Genomic DNA, 18,779 nt, shown 5'->3' on the forward strand with positions numbered 1-18,779 from the left:
TGAGAGAAGAGTACAAAGTCGTAGCACTCCTTTTGAAGTCCAGCTTGGGTCTCTTTGGACTTGTGGCCCGGTGCTACACTTAGGATCTGCCAGCGGCCACCTGACTGGACCAGAGGATCACCTTACTCTTCAGCACACTGAGATACACTTTGGTGTTGACTTTCGAAGATGTGAGGTGGTATGATGTGGCTCTCACTTGAAACCACACCAAAGACCATAACTGTGGCCAGAAACTTTGTTTTCATCGCCATGGGCACATCCCTGTTATTCATGGCAATCCAGCGATGCATTCTGACGGTGCTGGCAATGGTCCTATTGTCATAACTTGGATCCGTAGAGAGCATGAGTTGTACAGCGGCACATCTCCGATCTCACTCGTTGAACATTGTGTCATTTTTACACATGATAGAAGGCTCCTATCACTCTTGGGATTTGAACACAACTGGCCAACTAGTAGATGGTCTATAACAAAAAAAAAAAAAAAAACGGTTTTCATCAAACGGAAATGGAATCATGTTGTCTTTTCTAGAGCGACAATTTTATCATTCCATCGTGTATGTAGGAATTTGATGCAACAGACTCTATATACGTCCTTGGCATGAAATCAATAAAGGAATTGTTGTTAGTGGCAAAAATTGTCAGAGAGAGGGTTGTTGGAGAGTGAGACATGAATTCCTCGAAAAGATAATTGGAGTGAAGTTGCTCACATAGAAATTAGATATATATTATTATTAAAAGGTAAAGGTTTAACAAATTATATACTTATACAACTTTGTTTGGATTTAATTATTAATGTTTTACGATGTAAACTTTTGATATCTTTCTTCTTTCTTTTATTATCTCAAGCAGGTTTTATTAAATTTATTGTAAAATTATTGTGGGGGAATGGAAGGTATGTAACAAAGTGGTGCGTTCTTTTTGTAACAGAGCTACAACGAACGAGAAAAGCAGCAGCAGCAGACGCATAGGACGATATCAGAGTGGAGAAAGATTGCCAGAGAGTGGGTTGTTGAAGAACTAGGCGTAATTTTATGTGAAGATAATTGGAGTGAAGTTGTTTGCGTAGACATTATCACATGAGACAATCTTAGAGCAGTGATGACCGCGTGAAGGTTATTATTGTGATAATAGTTGGAGCAAGACTGTAACAGCACTGCTGCTGATTATTGAGAAGATGGTAACGACGGCACTGCTGTTTGGAAATTATTGTGTGGGTCGTCAAGAACATAAGACGGTATCAGAGTGAAGAAATTCCCTTGTGAAGATAATTGAAATGAAGTTGTCCATGTAGACAATATTATGGTGGTGTTGACCGTGTGAAAGATTATCATGTGATGATATTTGGAGTATGACTGCATGGTGGTTATTGAGAAGATAGAGACGATTACATTGCTGTGTGGCGATTATCGTGTGAGTTGCCTAGCAACCAGGGTCAAATTGGTAGTTTCCTTATGAGAGTTTTGGCAACGTTGCTGCTCCTCCAAGTTTCTCCGCAAAGTGAACTTACACTCTGTCTTATATTTAGAAATTTGGTACGTGCCTGGCTCCCACAGCGATTGGCTGAAGTTAGGTCACAACAGTCAAACTCTATGGTTCTAACCAATTAGAATTGATTATTTTTGGAGAAATCGTTCTGCTAATATTTGTTGCTGCTCCTGCTACTAATTTTATTGCTGCTCCTGCTGTTAATTTTTTTTTGCTGCCCCTGCTACCAATTTTGTTGATGCTGCTACTGTTATTTAGATAACTTCAAGAAGGCTCCATCAATTTTGTGTTATGTCAGGTTAGCATAAAACTTAATAAATTGGAATGAGACCTTAGCAATGACTCTGTAACAGCAATCTGTACGATAATGGCTTTGTTGCTGTCAGGCTGAAGTATAGGTCACCCAATTTACAGCTCTACCTTTTCTCTGAGAAAAAGTTTGTTTAATGCTAATCACCCGAGGTGCCCCTACCGGAAATACAGAGAAGGCAGCTCAGGCATTTCTTGTAGACCAGAGTGGACTTTACCTAGTATGCTGTCTTTTCAAAACCTGACCTGCAGAGAAGATAAATAAATTTCTCTCTATAAATCACACTGATGAATGCAAGTAAAAATGAAACATATATATATAGGACTCGAGCAAACTTTTATATATATATATATATATATATATATATATATATATATATATAGACAGTCTTACTCGGACACGAGTGACCGCCGATGATGATGATGATGATGATGATATATATATATATATATATATATATATATACTAAAAGTTCAGCCTGGCTTTGCTCGAGCCCTATCTACTGTTCATAACTTCATGTGCATATATATATATATATATATATTAAAAAGTTTGACTCATATCCACGTAACCTACATCTAAAATTTCAAATGTTTAGGCACAAAATTGGTGGAGGAGTTTGGTAGAGTCTGTAAAGGTCAACTCTTTCAACTTTTCCGAAAATTGCCAAATTTTCGTGCTAAAACTGATTAAAAAGCTTGCTGCATGTCTGAATACCCTTTATGTAAAATTTCAAATGTTTAGACCCAAAATTGGCTGAATAGTTTGCTAGAGACCGCAAAGTCAAATCTTTTGAACTTTGACATCCCTTGGCAGCCAAATTTTGGGCCAAAAATCAATTAAAAAGCTTGCCTTATGTCTGAATACACTTTATGTAAAATTTCAAATGTTTAGACCAAAAATTGTCTGAGTAATTTGGTAGAAACCGCTAAGGTCGGATTTATTTTTAACTTTGACCCCAATTTTGACCCCTTAACATTTATTGTTTTGTGCTCGAATCAAGTTAAAAAGTTTGATCCATGTCCAAGTAACCTACATCCAAAATTTCAAGTGTTTCAACCCAAAATTGGCAGAGGAGTTTGGTAGAGTTTTCAAAGGTTAAACTATTGAACTTTGACACCTTGACAGCCAAATTTCTGATCGAAAACCGATTAAAAAGATTTTTCCAAATCTCAATACCCCTTTTGTCAAATCTCGAGTCTGTAGACTGAAAATTGACAGAGTAGTTTGGTAGAGAAATGTACAAATACAGACAATTTCACTTTTATAGATATACTAGCTGTTCCGCCCGGCCTATGTACTGTTCATACCTTTCCGTGCCTATGTATATATTAAAAAGTGTGAATATGTATGGTAATGCCTTTCTATATAATAGTCTTCCTTAACTACCATAGAGAAAGTTGGTAGAGAACGCAGACGTCAAATTTTTTAAAAACTTTGACCCCAATTTTGACCCCTTAGCATTTATTGTTTTGTGCTCAAATAGTTATAAAGTTAGATCCCTGTCCAAGTAATCTATATCTAAAATTTCAAGTGTTTAGACTCAAAATTGACGGAGGAGTTTGGTAGAGTTCTCACAGGTCAAATCGTTGAACTTTGACCCCTTAACAGCCAAATTTCTGGCCGAAAACCAATTAAAAAGATTTTCCCAAATCTCAATACCCCTTATGCCAAATTTCGAGTCTGTAAACCGAAAATTGACAGAGTTATTGCATAGGAAAACGTACACAGACACACAGACAGACACTTTCACTTTTACAGATATATAGATAGATAATGAATGAATGACAAAAGTCTATATTCCAAAGTTCATGATGTTGACCATCTTACAATTTATTCCTTTAATTTAGTTGAAGTTTAGAATTCCTTTAATTGAGTTGCCATTTAATTCAGTTGACATTTACAATTCAACTGAATTAAAGGAATAAATTGTAAGATGGTCAACATCATGCACCTTGGAATATAGACTTTTGTCATTCATTTATTATATTGCTCTGTAATTACATTGAGCTTCTTTAATAAGGATTGCTATATATTATAAGGGAATAAAGTATATTTCCACAGAAATATATATATATATATATATATATATATGTATATATCTATAAAATGAACGTGTCTGTGTGTGTGTCTATCTGTGTGTCTGTGTACATTTTCCTTCGCAATAACTCTGTCAATTTTCAGTCTACAGACTCGAAATTTGATATACAAGGTACTGAGATTTGGGAAAATCTATGTGATCGGTTTTCAGTCAGAAATTTGGCTGTTAAGGGGTCAAAGTTAAAAAAATTTACCATTTCTTTTTTTTTTTCTTTTGTTCAGCATACACCTCCAAACACCCGGGCAATGCCGGGTGAAATGCTAGTATATATATATATATATATATATATATATATATATATATATATATATATAGTAAACTAGCATTTCAGCCCAGCGTTGCCCGGGTCTTTGGAGGTGTATGCTGAGCAAAAAAAAAAAACAAAAAAAAAACGGTTAATTTTAAAAATTTTGACCCCTATTATGACCCCTTAAAATTTATTGTTTTGGGCTCAAATCAAGTTATTAAGTTAGATCCATGTCCAAGGAGCCTATATCTAAAAGTTCAAGTGTTTAGACACCAAATTGTCTGAGGAGTTTGGTAGAGTTCTCAAAGGTCAAATCATTGAACTTTGACCCCTTAATCGCCAAATTTCTGGCCGAAAACTGATCACATAGATTTTCCCAAATCTCAGTACCCTGTATATCAAATTTCGAGTCCGTAGACTAAAAATTGACAGAGTTATTGCGTAGGGAAATGTACACAGACAGACACACATACAGACAGACAGACACACACACACACATAGACACGTTCACTTTTATAGATATACTAGCATTTCAGCCCGGTGTTGCCTGGGTGTGTGGAGGTGTATGTTGGGAAAAAAACAAAACAAAAACGGTCAATTGTTTTAAATTTGACCCCTATTATGATTCCTTAACATTTATTGTTTTGGACTCAAATCAAGTTATTAAGTTAGATCCATGTCCAAGGAACCTATATCTAAAATTTCAAGTGTTTAGACACCAAATTGTCGGAGGAGTTTGGTAGAGTTCTCAAAGATCAAATCGTTGAACTTTGACCCCTTAACGGCCAAATTTCTGGTCGAAAACCGATCACATAGATTTTCCCAAATTTCAGTACCATGCATATCAAATTTCGAGTCTGTAGACTAAAAATTGACAGAGTTATTGCGTAGGGAAATGTACACAGACACACACACACACACAGACACATTCACTTTTATATATGTATAGATTCCAGCCCGGCGTTTCCCGGGTGCTTGGATGTGTATGTTGAGCATAAAAAAATCGGTCAATTTTTTAAACTTTGACCCCTATTATGACCCCTTATCATTTATTGCTTTGGGCTCAAATCAAGTTATTAAGTTTGATCCATGTCTAAGAAACCTATATCTAAAATTTCAAGAGTTTAGACCCAAAATGGTCGGAGGAGTTTGGTAGAGTTCTCAAAGGTCAAATCGTTGAACTTTGACCCCTTAACAGCCCAATTTCTGGCCGGAGATGTATTACAAAGATTTTCCCAAATCTCAGTACCGTGTATATCAAATTTCGAGTCTGTAAACTGAAAATTGACAGAGTTATTGCGTTGGAAAATGTACACACAGAAACACACAGACACGTTCACTTTTATAGATTAAACAAAAATATATACGTACTAGCATGGGTGCCCGGCGTTGCTCGAGTATCTGGAGATGTATATTGAGCAAAAAAAAAAAAGTGGTCAATTTTTTAACTTTGACCCCTATTATGACCCCTTAAAATTTATTGTTTTGGGCTCAAATCAAGTTCAGTTTTGCTGCTTTCGGATGAATTTTGCTTAGAGTTTTTCTTTGTTTGGTTGTCTCCCCTCTGGCCACTAATATAAAAGGAACTTTGTGTGTCCGTCAGTTCGTTTCCTATGGACACAAAAAGCGGCTGGGTTGATATTTATGAAATTTCACTCGGAGGTACTTTATGTACCTGGCAGTGCTCTTAGATAGGTTTTGTATTGGAATGTTTCGATAAGTATCCATAATCGATAATCGAAATAATCCAATCAATAAAAGAACGGGCAATGTTGACCAAAGTTAGCACCTTACACAGCATAACATTTGAGAAGTTTTATTACTACACAAACTGAAAGGCCCGGCATATAAAATCAACAGTAGGTTCTTTGATATGACAGGGGTGCATTCGAAATGAATATTTACATTTAGAGTAATATTTAAGTATGATTCTTGACTTTTGCATTTTAAACTTTTATTCAATCCATTTTACATATAAAATTTTTTTTTATAAAATCAACAATAGGTTCTCTACAGTGCAATGTAGACTATAAAGTATTGTGAACTAAGTCACTGCAAGAAGCATTGGAGCTTCCTTCCGGTTTGCCGTGATGGGTCCCGAATTAGAGGAGGCAATCAATCGATTTGATTGAAAAATGGGGGAGTTCACTGATTTCGATGACAATAAAAATATGGGAGTGTGAAACATTCGTTGATCATCATTCAGTTCTGGGCAACGTCAGATCATCCTGTTAGTAATATATATATATATATATATATATATATATATATATATATATATATATATATATATATATATATATATAATCTCTTAAACTAATGAACAGATCATTATGAATTTTTAGGCTAGCCAGTGAATAACATTGGCACATTATTATTATTTTATTTTTTTTTTTTTTTGTAAACTGCGGTGTCTTATGCACTGATGAAGCCTTTTTGTAAATGTTTGGTAGATTTTGTGTACCATAAATGTATTTCGTACTTGTGCATTTAACGAACCACACGTAACTCAGCATTTGCTCGGCTTTGTCCGACGCATGACGTCAACAGCCGGATATAACCGAGCGTTGCTGATTAAGCAGACGAGAATTTCGCTATCAATTGGAAGAGTGTCACAACTCAAGAAACGCTTATTTGAAGAGAGTTAAAAAAAAATTTGTTTTAAAAAAATAACTGACGAAATAATAATGAATATTACAAACCTTGCGGTGTCTTATGCACCGATGAAGCCTTTTTGTAAATGTTTGGTAGATTTTGTGTACCATTAATGTATTTATTTACAAAAATGTGTTTCTGAATAAAATGTTTTTGAACGAACCAGGATGATATATTAGCAAGATTTTTTAGCCGTTAAAAACGGGCAAAAGTTATAACCCTTTGGATTGGAATACTTATTGAATAATAATCATACTTAATCCCTATTAATCACTAACTGTGCATAGAAATGGATACCATAATACTTAGTTCGCTGCACCTTATCATAACAAAGGTTCATACAAAATTTCAACCAGATTGACCCAGTAGTTTCCAAGAAAATTTCTATATGTAATATTGTGGTAACTAATCTCTATAAATCCCTAATAATACCTAAATGTGCACTGAACGGATACCATAATACTTGTTTCGTTGCATCTTATCATAACGAAGGTTCATACAAAATTTCAACTAGATCAGCCCAGTAGTTTACAAAAACTTTTAGAATAAATGTGGTATTGTGGTGATTAATCCCTAATAATTCCAAACTGTGCATAATACTTAGTTCGTTGTACCTTATCATAAGAAAGGTCCATCCAAAATTTCAGCCAGGTCGGCCCGGTAGTTACAGAGAAAAGAAAAAATGGAATGGACAGACAGAGACGTAAACTAAGAGAAATATAATAGAGATGTTGAAGTAACAGCCCCAGTCATATTATACGCTAGTACACATTATTATTATTATTATTATTATTATTATTAGCTACTATATAAAGCTTTGTGCAAGCTTCAACAAATTTATACAATATATATATATATATATATATATATATATATATATATATATATATATATATAGAGAGAGAGAGAGAGAGAGAGAGAGAATAAAAAGGAACAAACCGTATTATGTGTTCTGGAGGAAGTCTCGAAATAAAGACGAAACGTTGATGAACACATAATACGGTTTGTTGCTTTTTATTTTCTCTATTTTGTCGGAATACTATTTCCATTATTTTCATCATATATATATATATATATATATATATATATATATATATATATATATATATATATATATATATATATACTAGCAGTGAGACCTAACATTGTCCGGGATTAAATGAGGATCCATAGATGTTCTGTACTTCCAATACTTTTATTGTCATCACACTCAGTAAGATCACTCATATTTTCAATCAAAGCGATTGATTGCCTGCTCTATTCGGGAATCCACCAAGGTGCACTAGAAGGAAGCTTCCTATCCACAGTGACTATACAAACAATAGTAGCAGTCGATGGAAAATTTGGGAAAGTCCTAATATCCCTACCCCACATCAAACACCACTTATACTCATTCGAGCAACCACCCAGTGGTGGTGGACAGTCTGCTCACGGTCTGTGGTCGACAAACGCCCGCAGATTTGGCTCGGCAGCAAAAATCGACCAAATCATGGCGTCTCTAATCACAGCAAATGCCCCTCCCTATGGGTACTCACACTAAGAGAACAAGCTCAACACCCTTCATCTGTTCCAACTCACAAGAATCCTGAGAATCAAGACCGTATCTCAAATAAAAATAAAATGAACAATTTTTCTTGATTTTTTTTTTCTCGGTAACATAATTATTTGAATTACAATAAAAAAAAACGAATTCTAAAAAATAATTATTTTTAAAAAGCTTTAAATGATATTAAATTCAACTATTACGCGATATGAAGTTTAAACCGATTTTTTATATAACAGGTTTCCAATATTAAAAAAATATATTCATATAATATAATATATGACTCTTGAGATAATAAAAATTGCAAAAGAAAAATCGACCCAAAAAAAAAAAAAAATCGTTTCGATTTGATTATTTAAAATGACAGAGGTTGAAATCAAAATTTGCACTTTTTTTCAAAAATATATGGAAGCCTGTAAAGACAAGCATTTGTAGATACATGTATCAACTGAACAGGTTAAAATTAATTTTATCGTCTGTCTAGTTCGTTATTAAAAATCTATTTGCTTTTCAAAAGTTAAGTCTTATATTATTTTTTATACATTTTTATTGTTCATTTTTTTTATTGTATATTTTATTTATTCAGAAATTTCTGATAAATTTATCGTTTTATGTATAAATTTTGAATTCTTTGCGAGCTTTTTTCTTATATCTTCAAATCATTAACACGGACTAGCTGTTTTTCGTAATATATGAGAAATTACTTTTTTGTGAACTTACGCACTTATTTTACCGTTCTAAAATAATAACGATAGTAAAATAACGTTATTTGCAAATAAATTTTATAGTGCTAATGCTCTTCCATAGAAATTACAATAAACACACGAACTGATGACGTCGTGTTTTTTTTTTAGTTTGATAACGTAGTACACAACATTTTGGAGGTACCTAATGTCTTTACAATTATATTTTGATACAACTTTATACAATAAATGTTTTGGTTTTCAAATGGCGCTCTAGGAATTTTTGTAGGAATTTTTGACACCCCTAACACGAAACTGCGAATAAAATATAAAAAAACTCGCAATTTCTCTTTTAAAAGTGGGTTGTTTATTTTCTTTATGGATTATACTTCCAAAATAAACTATTAAAGTTGTATAAAAAGTAATAGAAATATTATTTTTTTATTTGTTAAAAGCAGTAATGAAATTAATTCAATTTTACGAGTTCAGTATTTTTCAATTTTTAAACTTGAAAAATCTATCCAAATTTTTCTATTGATTCTATTTTTACGATATTTTCAGAGTCAATATGAAATTTTATGCTCTTTCCAATAAAACGAATATAATATTTTAGACAAATGTTTTTTTTTTAATTCACACCCCCCTATTTTGAAATGTCTATTAAAAAGTAAATAATTAACGTATGTGCCAAAGTTTTATATATATCACACATTGAAGATAAAAGATCAATAAATAATATATAACAGTTTTTTGGAAATTTACCTGTAAAGTCCAAAGTTTAAAACCTTCTTTTTTTTTTAACCACGTTGTTTGTATTTTTTTAATGAAACCTTGGTCCTTGCCCCTTTCATTGAAGAAAAAAATTAGGGTTTGAGTTACATTTTTAGAGTAGTTATAAGCTTGGAAAGACAGGGGATCGAATTAATGCACACACACCCATTTTGAAATATCTATTGAAAAGTAAATAATTAATTTATGTGCCAAAGTTTTATATATCACAAATTGAAGATAAAAGATCAATAAATAATATATTCTAATTTAAAAAAAAAAAGAACATTTTTTTTTTGGAAATTTACCTGTAAAGTCTGAAGTTTAAACCCTTTTTTTTTTTTTAAACACGTTGTTTGTATTTATTTGAATGAAACCTTGGTCCTTGTTCCTTTAATTGAAAAAATAATTAGGGGTTGAATTACATTTTTCGAGTAGTTATAAGCTTGGAAAGACAGGGGATCGAATTATTCAATATTTTTCACGAAATTTCTGACACACCTCGCCCAGTTTAAACAATTATGTATATGCCATTTTCATTTTCTGTTTTTAATAATAATAAAATATATATATACATATACGCTTCATGAAAAGTTTTCCCGTTTTCATTAATTAAATTAAAATATTTCCAATTAAACAATTACGGATATATGTTTTCTGTCATTTTCTTTATTTACTTTTTTTTTCGTTTTTTTTTTTTTTTTTTTTTTCATAGTTCTTTCCGGAAGTAATTAATATCTAGTTTAATTTTTTGTTGGTATTTATTTCCTACGTCGGTCATAGTTTAAAATACTGATTTCTCCCTTTCGTTCTAATGACAAGTGCCCCCCCCCCCAAAAAAAAATGGCGTCTCCATTCTCGGCGATAATCTGTAGAAGTATAATTTTTCTTTCACTGAATGTTTCAAATTAAGAGCATTGTTTCCAGCACCATACAACAGCCTGTGTAGAACAGCCCCCTTCTCTTTTTTTAAATAAAATTTCATGTTTCTGGGTGGCTAAAAATATTGTGGTAAATGTTGAGTTCGAATGAGTAAAACCAACGCTATGAAAAATATGCATAGGAGATAAAATAGTTTTATGCTGTTTTTCCTTTTTTTTTTAAAATAATATTTAATGAGGAAACATTTCGACTTAAAATCTAGTTAGTACAATGCATGTAAACGCGAAAAAAAAACACGTTTGAAATGTATAAATATGCTACATTACAAGAAGTAAGCATTCATTTCACAAAATGGAGTCTTACAGGATGACGCCATTTTTTTTTATCATTCAAAACGAAAAGAGTATTAAAATGTCTTCTTCTTCTTCTTCTTCTTCTTCTTATTATTATTATTATTATTATTATTATTATTATTATTATTATTACGTAATACTTAATTGATTTTAACTCCAAAGCGTTCTTAATGCCTTTATGATGAACCATCCCATCGATTTCGACGTATGAGCTCCGCCACAACAACCAAGTTGTTAAAAAGTGCACAGAGATGATTTGTTTATAGTGGTGAAGGCTTTGTGCAGAACCAACCACACTTTTCGGTACAACTGCTAAACTTCGTCGGTGCAATGGTTGCCATAAAATAAGAAAACAGAGCAGACAACAGACCTCAGATTTTGCATGAGTTTTTCTTTCTCCTAGATGTATGTCTTCACGAAGACTGGGGGTGCATCTTCCCAATCAATTAACCCCTCCCCAGATACTAACCTGGAAATATCTTTATCTAATATATAAAAGGCTATATGCCTGTCTGTCTGTTTGTCTGTCTGTCTCGATATTTTCAAACTCTATCTCTTCCGAAACAAAAAGTTACAGAGCGGAACTAGGGGCCTCAAATGATTGGAATTTTTATGAGCCGTTCTTTTATGGATCTTCAGCCGATTAAAATAGTTTTTAAGGGGTCAAAAAAAGGGTCCAAATTGAAAAAAATCCTTATTTTTTACATTCATCTCAGTTTATTTTTTAATTTTTAATCGGTTTATATGCGTGTCACGTTGGTACTAGCTTTGAATGCTACAATTTTGCTTTAGGTCAAGATCAAAGTGCAGTATCTGTTCTTCAGATGCTGCACTTCCATTTCTTGTTCTCTCTCGGTGGAGGAGTAGTCCTTTACGACTGAGACAATTTTTTTTTATTTTTGTACCTTTTCTCCACGTTAAAAAACGACCCTGGTGTCTAACTCTGTCCTGTGGTAGGTGTATCAGAATTTTTGTAGGAATTTTTGACACCCCTAACACGATACTGCGAATAAAATATAAAAAATCTCGTAATTTCTCTGTTAAAAGTGGGTTGTTTATTTTCTTTATGGATTATACTTCCAAAATAAACTATTAAAGTTGTTTTAAAAGTAATAGAAATGTTTTTTTTTTTGTTTTTTTTAAACAGTAATGAATTTTCCGAACTCAATATTTTTCAATTTTTAAACTTTAAAACTCTATCAAAATTTTTCTATTGATTCTATTTTTACGATATTTTCAGGGTCAATGTGAAATTTTATGTTCTTTCCAATAAACCGAATATAATATTTTAGACAAACGTTTTTTTTAAATTCACGCCCCTCCCATTTTCAAGTGTCTATTAAAAAGTAAATAATTAATTTACTCACCGAAAAGTAAATAATTAATTTAATCACCAAAAAGTAAATAATTAATTTAATCACCGAAAAGTAAATAATTAATTTACTCACCGAAAAGTAAATAATTAATTTACTCACAAATTGAAGAGAAAAGATCAATAAATAATATATTCAAATTTAAAACAAAAAAAAGTAGTGTTTTTTAGAATTTTACCTGTAAAGTTTGAAGTTTAAAACCTTTTTTTTAAAACCACGTTATTTGTTTTTTCTTTCTTTTTTTTTAATGGAACCTTGGTCCTTGCTCCTTTAATTGAAAAAAAAATTAGGGCTTGAATTACATTTTTCGAGGAGTTATAAGCTTGGAAAGACAGGGGGTCGAATAATTTACGCCTCCCATTTTGAAATGTCTATTAAAAAGTAAATAATTAATTTATGTACCAAAGTCTTATATATCAAAAATTGAAGAGAAAAGGTCAATAAATAATATATTCAAATTTAAAACAAAAAAAAGTACTGTTTTTTAGAAATTTACCTGTAAAGTCCGAAGTTTAAAACCTTTTTAAAAAAACAAACAAAAAAAAAACACGTTGTTTTTTTTTTGTTGTTGTTTTTTTTTTAATGAAACCTTGGTCCTAGCTCCTTTAATTGAAAAAATAATTAGGGGTTGAATTACATTTTTCGAGTAGTTATAAGCTTGGAAAGATGGGTGGAATTATTCACTATTTTCACGAAATTTCTGGGAGGCATTGTAAATAGGTACAATTTTGCTTTCGGTTTCGATGTTAGCTGATGGCAGCCAAACCTTTTTTTTTTTTTTACAATTTTGAAATCACGACACTATAATAATATATATGAAATCTGGACACAAAATATTATATCTATGCGTATTTTACGACCAGGCAAAGCCGCCCCCCCCCGCTAGTATATATATATATATATATATATATGTGTGTGTGTGTGTGTGTGTGTGTGTGTGTATGTGTGTGTGTATATATCTATGTGTGTGTGTATATATATGTGTGTGTGTATATATATACATATATATGTGTATATATATGTATATATGTGTATATATATGCATATATATGTATATATATATGTATGTATATATGTATATATATGCATATGTATGTATATATATATATATGTATATATATATATGTATATATATGTATATATATAAGTATATATATATGTATATATATGCATGTATAAGTATGTATGCATATATATATATATATATATATATATATATATATATGTGCATATATATATATGCATGTATAAGTATATGTATGTATGCATATATATATATATATATATATATATATATATATATATATATATATATATATATATATATATATATATATATATATCCTATGACGAATCTGTTTAATGCCTTCGAACTCATCATTCACCAAAAGTGGTTAATAGGTAGATAGAGAGACAAACAGATGGACAAGCAGATGGACAGACATATCTTGTAATAATAGTGTCGACTCGATCAACTCACCGAAAATCTGTAGCGACGTGTCCCCTGCTTGGCGGTCTAAGTCGTTCCGTTCGATGTGTGATCCGATCCGTTCTGAAATCGTAAAAACCGAAAGGAACCTTCTCCTTCACCTCTTCTTCCCTGTCTGTGAAAAAAAAAACAAAAAAAAGTTTATCAATTTTTTTTAATGTTAAAAAGAGAGAAAAGGAGGGGGTTAACGTCAGCTGGTCGCATCGCCGTTCGTTGAATCTGGCTTTTGAGCCGGCATTGTGGGGGCGAGTGTAAAAAATTGGCGTCCAGGTAAAAAAAAAAAAGAAGGAAAGACCAAGCACCTGTTGCAAAAAGCTTTTTATTTCCTTCTTTCTTTCTTTCTTTCTTTCTCCGCGCTAAACAATGGCCCGGCGTCTACCGTTACACTTACCCACGTCAGCTGGAGTCCCGGGCTCGGGTGTGAGCGATACTCCATCACGATATCCCATCTTTAACGCAACGACAATGGAACAAAATAAAATGAATAACCGGGTTTTGGAGTCTACAAAGAGCAAAACGGGCGATACAAAACTTTTTAAAACATAAAAATATCCTCACGCCGGAAATTTGAATGTATTGCATGCGTCCTTGCATCGCAATAAGAGGTTCTGTCTGTTGGTCCGCCCCACACCGCTTTTGTTTGAAATAATGTCTTCGTGGGTTTGTATTGCTTAACTCGAAAGTAAACTTAAAAGTCGAGATACAGCCTCGACAATCTGTCCGACAGAATCTGGGCCATTTAAGTGAGGTAGCCTTTTTTTTCTATCTGTCTGAGCTATGGTTTGGTTATCTGCTATTCTAGGAGGTCCATCCATCGTCCTTAGCTTTACGTTTCGTTGTTCTGTGACGCTCAAGTTTAAAATACCATGTTACGCAATAGCATTTTCGTTGGTCTATCACACTTAAGTTTGAAATAACATTTGTTTAGTCTGTCAAGCTATAGTTTGAAATAACCTTTTTCGTTGCTCTATCAAGCTTGTTTAAAATAGCATTTTCGTTAGTCTGTCACGCTTAAGTATGAAATAACATTTTCTTTGGTCTGTTAAGCTTAAGTTTAAATAACATTTTCGTTGGTCTGTTACGCTTAAGTGTGAAATAACATTTTCTTTGGTCTGTCAAGTTTAAGTGTGAAAGAGCATTTTCGTTGGTCTGTCATGCTTAAGTTTCAAAAAGCATTTTCGTTGGTCTGTCATGCTTAAGTTTGAAAGAGCATTTTTCATTGGTCTGTCATGCTTAAGTTTAAAAGAACATTTTCGTTGGCACTCATGCTTAAGTTTGAAAGAGCATTGTCGTTGGTCCGTTATGCTTAAGCGTTAAATATCTTTCTTTTGTCTGTCAAGCTTAAGTTTGAACTAGCACGCAGATTGAATGGTTACATATGAAAATAAGATTTGTCTCTTTTAGCAGCAATTTCATCACGAACAAAAATTTATTTAACTAACGGAACCTGTGGAAATTCCACAGCGGAACCTTTCAAATGTAATATATTACTGCTGGGCATTCTGTGAACGTTCAGCGTGAATGGAGACCCCGCGATATTATTGTACCTATTTACTATGCCTCCCCACGGGACAGAGTTAGACACCAGGGTCGTTTTTTAACGTGGAGAAAAGGTACAAAAATAAAAATTGTCTCAGTCGTCAAGAATTTCTCCTCCACCGAAAGAGAACAAGAAATAGAAGTGCAGCATCTGAAGAACAGATACTACACTTTGAGATATTAAATCTTTTATTCATGTTAAAAAATACAGTAAAATTAACGGTGAACAAAAAACTTAGGCACATGGCCAACTCAAAAGGGGGGATTTTGGGGGTCGTTGGTCATCCTTGTCACTCCAGAACTAAACAAAGTCAAAAGTTTCTCCCAGCTAGTATCTTCTTTCACCATAATACCGCATTCACCCTTTCATATTGTGGGACGTCCTAGTAACTCCCAATTTTTAAAACATTTTTTATTGACGAGTAAAAACAAAAAAGATAACAATAAAATGGTACAATAATTCATTTGTGTCGAGGGCGGGGGAAGAAAAAATAAAAAGGTGATTAGTAGGACCCTCCCAACCCCGTCTAGTTGATAGACTGCCCGTTCCACTAGGTTTGTAAAAGGAACCTCGCTTCTGCGGGTCAGTCTCTAGGTGGGGATGCCCTCTAGATGGGGGTGAATGGAGAAAAGAAAATTTTTGTGGGTAAGGGATGGAGGTTAGTTTGTATTTCTTTGATCTTGGCCATATTATTGTAGCCCTTTTTGTTAAAACTGTAAAACTATTTATCTAATTAATCTGATTAATGTAGTGTCGGAATATATCTGGTTATTATGGTTTAACTCCAATATCCTTATAGGAGTCTGTGACATATTTCCATTGTATGGACGCCCGGCGCGACCGGAAACCCCACGATATAATTATACCATCTTTAGAGAGAACAGATACTACACTTGGATCCTAGCCAGAAGACGAAGAAGATATATTTTAGTTTCACGTTCGGCCCAAAAGCGGCATGTATTTTTTATTTATTATTATTTTTTTTTTATTTATTTTTTTAATTTTTTACATTGCATCTTCGGTGATCGGGAGATCCTATTTATTAAAAACGAGGATAGAAGGTGATAACATACTACGAACATTAAATTATCATATCCATATACTAATTTAATGTTTGCAGTATATTATCACTTTCTATCCTTCTTTTTAATAAATAGGATCTCCCGATCGAATAATTTATAATCTGGAAACCGTGACACACGTACGTACGTTAAAGGTACTATGGTATTAATATATAGATTGATTAATTTATTTACTTATATCCACCCCAAACGAGACATATTGTAACTGAGATATAAGGGGCTACTCTGATATTAGGAGCGATATTTTTAGGGACATTCTGAGTGTGGAGTTGGACAACAACATTTAACTATATTTAAATTTCTTTGTGCTGGAATAGCTGATAAAACAGGGCGCAGGGAAGATATTCCCAAGACAAGTGGTCGGCGGACTTTTAGAATGAAGAGGTGGGATTTTGTTTGGGGTATTTACGTTCAGAGGGAGGGTATTTAGTTCTTTCCCACTGTCAGAAATGTGACACCAGGGTCGGAAAGTGAGGTTGAGAAGTTAGTGTCCCCCCCCCGTCTACCCTGAGGAAGTGCACTCTGGTTTGCAAAAAGATGCCTAGACAGTCTCGTCAGCATTCCCCGGTAAGGGCGCCTCAGGTGATTAGCAATAAACTAATCTCCTTCTCGAAGAGAGAAAGCAAAGCGTTGGAGGGTGGACCTCCTAGAACTGCACAGAACCAGTATTACACAGCAATCAACAGGTAACCAGATCATTACAGGAATGGTTTCATCTCTGTTGATTTTGGGAGCTGAGGTAGCATGTTCCATGGAAGTATTTGTAAAACAAGGGCAAAGAGGGAACATTGCAGTGATGCGACAGAGGCAGGTGCTCAGTAGACAGTGACAAGTGATACAAGGCATATCGTCTGGCTTAACTATACGAGGATCAAAGGGTATAAATCTGACCCTTCAATGGCAGACATTCCATGTTGTATTTAGTTAACGATTCGATATGTACATTTTTTTTTTTTTTTTTTTTTTTTACACAGTGATCACCACTTATCAAGGCCCGGAAGCCACTCAGGGATAAGGGTTATTGCAAGTACATTAAGTTAGTGAGGAGATTTGCTGAAGTGTTTACTTAAGGGGGTGGTTCATTAGGAATTTGTTAACATTGGACTTGAACACATCCAAGTTGTAGTCCGGAGGGAAGCAGGCAGACGGAACAGAGTTCCACAGGCGTGCAATTCTAAGAAAGAAGCTTTGTTCATGGAATCCGCGTTTTGATTTAGGCACAGATATAGAGTGGGGGAAATTTTTCACAGTGGATTCAGCTAGACGGGTGTTTTTCGTGAAAGATTGGCGAGGGGGGACCAGAGATTGGAGTTCAGACGAGCATCTGCCATGGAAATAACGATAAAACAAGGACAGGCTCGCAACGTCTCTTCTGTGGGAGAGAGGTTGCAGGGTAGAGAAAAGGGCATCCCCCACTAAGCCACGAAGTCTATTTTGTACTCTGTCAAGGCAGGATAGGCTGTTTTTAGCAGCTCCTGCCCAGATATGGCAACAGTATTCCATCCTTGGACATACTTGGCTTTTATATTGATAGAGAATTGCATCAGTAGTGAGATATCATCTGGAGCGGTAGAAGGATCCCACCATCTTTCCAGCGACCTTGGCAACAGACTTGATGTACGTGTTCCATTTCAGATCAGGAGTAAAGGTCAAACCCAGAAGCTTGTCAAAACACGGAGCCTCACCCAGACAAGAGCCATCCATCACAATTGATGCCAGCTGGGGATCAGAGCGTTGATAATGTAAGGATAGGAGTTTGGTTTTGGATGCATTAAAGGTAACCAGCCACATCTTCCCCCACTGAACCACGCGCTCGAGATCAGAGGAGAGAGAATCAGAGAGAACTTTGTCATTTACAGCCTTTGATGTGTTGCCATAGATGGTTGTGTCATCAGCATAGATGTCAACGAATGATTTAAGTATGTGTTTAGGGAGGTCATTGATGTAGATCAGGAAGAGAGTTGGGCCCAGGATTGACCCCTGGGGGACTCCAGCATTTATATTGCAGGCCTCCGATTTTTGTCCATCGACCACTACTCTTATGAGCCTATCGGAGAGAAATGATTTAATGATTGAGAAAACATTTCCCGTTATACCGTAGCTGGAAATCTTGTGAAGTAGACCCTTATGCCATACCTTGTCAAAGGCCTTTGATATGTCAAGAGCAATTGCCCTAGAAAGGAAGCCTTTGTCAAGAGATTCACTTATCCTGTGGGATATAACCGTCAGCACATCTGCGGTAGATCTTGCAGAGCGGAAACCATATTG

At 34.0% G+C, this 18,779-nt stretch overlaps 1 long non-coding RNA gene across 2 annotated transcripts in view; it reads right to left on the minus strand.

Annotated features, from left to right (window-relative positions):
- The window catches only part of LOC145267082 (uncharacterized), a 38,285-nt gene extending 24,109 nt beyond the window's left edge, over positions 1–14,176 (minus strand). For both annotated transcript variants that reach the window (XR_013864818.1, XR_013864819.1), the window contains exon 1: positions 13,881–14,176. This is a non-coding gene — a long non-coding RNA (uncharacterized LOC145267082). The remainder of the gene's footprint in view (positions 1–13,880) is intronic.
- Between the last annotated feature and the right edge of the window lie 4,603 nt (positions 14,177–18,779).

This window comes from Euprymna scolopes, chromosome 42 (assembly GCF_053919585.1).
Source record: "Euprymna scolopes isolate OS-2025 chromosome 42, ASM5391958v1, whole genome shotgun sequence".
Classification (NCBI taxonomy): Eukaryota; Metazoa; Mollusca; class Cephalopoda; order Sepiida; family Sepiolidae; genus Euprymna; species Euprymna scolopes.